The sequence below is a fragment of the Penaeus japonicus genome, unplaced genomic scaffold (assembly GCF_977035675.1).
Source record: "Penaeus japonicus unplaced genomic scaffold, GWHDUDI00000001_assembly GWHDUDI00000010, whole genome shotgun sequence".
Taxonomy (NCBI): domain Eukaryota; kingdom Metazoa; phylum Arthropoda; class Malacostraca; order Decapoda; family Penaeidae; genus Penaeus; species Penaeus japonicus.
In genome coordinates this window covers 29,965,916-29,968,415 of record NW_028234412.1, presented here as the reverse complement: position 1 = coordinate 29,968,415, position 2,500 = coordinate 29,965,916, and positions in this window count along the sequence as shown.

Genomic DNA, 2,500 nt, shown 5'->3' with positions numbered 1-2,500 from the left:
CACACACACACACACACAGACACACGCACACACACACACACACGCACACACGCCAAGGAACCCCGCACACACACACACACACACACACACACACACACACACACACACACACACGCACACACGCCAAGGAACCCCGCACACACACACACACACACACACACACACACACACACACACACGCCAAGGAACCCCGCACACACACACAGACACACACACACGCACACACACGCCAAGGAACCCCGCACACACACACAGACACACACACACACACACACACACACACATACACACACACGCACACACCAAGGAACCCCGCACACACACACACACACACACACACACACACACACACACACACACACACACACACACACACACACACACACACACGCCAAGGAACCCCGCACACACACACACACAGGCCGCTCCTTAATGGCGACCTTTCAAAAGCTTTCAACCTCGAGGCAATATGGCCACTCCATGGAATCTACACCGGCTTCAACATAATAAAGTGAACTTATTTACCACTCTAGGTCACATAAACCCTTAAGTGGCAGCTTTAAGAGACGCATTTCGTGAATCGTGTTTTTTTTTTTTTTTTATCTTTTTCATTTTCATTTTTTCTTTTTGTTAAGATTGAAGTGTTAATCGAAATTTCTGTATGTTTCTGTAAGTTCAGATTATGGTGATGTTGATAGTAATGATTATGATGCTCATGATAGTAAAGATAATGATGGCAGTGTCATAATAGTAAAAACAATAATGATGATAATGATCATAGTGATGTTAATAATTATGATACTGATAGTAAGGGTATTAATTAAAGAAATGATAGTAATGATAATTCTACTATCACAACTTTTATTACTATTACTACTGATACTGATAACGATAATGATAATAGTAATATTAATAACAATAATAATAATCATAAAAGTAAGGACATCAACAATAATGATGATAATGATTATATTGATAAAAGTAAAACATATAATAATGATAACAATAACAATCATAAGGATAATAATGATAATGATAATTTTGATAATCATGATGATAATCACGATGATAATACTGATAACGATAATTTTGATAATGATAATAATGATGATGATAATAATGATAATGATGATAATGATAATGATAATAATGATGATGATAATATTAATAATGATAATAATGGTGATAATAATGATAATGATAATGATGACATTGATGATGATAATAAGTATAATGATCTATAATGAACTACAGAAATAAACCATAAAAACAATGATATTTATGATAATGACAATAGTGATAATAGGGATTATACGTAATGATAATGATGTTGACGATATTAATATTAACAATGATGATGATAAGGATAATGATAGTAATAGTAAGACAAATGATAACAATAACGAAAATGATAATCATCATAGCAATGATGATAATGATAATGATAATAACAGTGATAATGATAATGGTGATGACATAACAATGACAGTGATAGCTTTAATGGTGATAAGGATAATAATCATGACAAAACAGTGATAACAGTAATAAAAATGTAATGATAATGATAATGATAATGATGACAATGATAGTAGTAATAATGATAACGTTGATATCAATGATTATGATAAGAATAATGATAATAAAAATGATAATAATGATAATGATAATGAACATAATGATAATAATAATGATATTGATGATAACGATAAGAATGATAATGGCATTAATATCATCAATAATGATAATATATATAATGATATAAATAATCATAATCACCATAATGATAAGAACGACCTTTATACTAACAATTCTAAGGACAGTGGTAATATCAATATAGGTAATGATAATACTAATGATGGCAATAGTGATAATAATGATAATAATGATAATGATAAAATGAAAGTAAGAATCATAAAAAACGGTTAGACTCCAATACTGTCATGTTTTATAAAATCCACCCTATGATGTGAAAGTTGGTCACTATTATAGTTAATCAAAGTAAGTTTATGGTAACCAAAAGGAAAACTCGAAATTCACAAAATTTATCACATATGAAAGTTGGATATAACTATATTTTCTAGATAGTGCAATTAACGACGAAATTGAACTCTAGGGTTTACACGCGCCAGATTTCATTATGTTTTTATAATGAAATCGGAAATGGGTCAGTGGAATAAATAAACCAAATGAACGCACACAGTGTTATGAATATGTGCATAGCATTAAAATGTCGACAAAAAAATAAGATATATAAAAGAAACTATACTGAGATATAAAAAAATGTTTGAAATTTTGCACAGGGCGAGCGGCCAATGAGCAATTAACCCGGACGAATCGTCGTCTTCGCAAATCTCTCTGAAATGAACAAACATGCACTACTGACACCCATACATGTACACAAGCACATACAGTTTACAGAACTATGTCTTCAAAGACATTTACATTTTCTCTATAATTATTATACTTATTACATCAAGGAAAATAAGGCCCAATATAGATA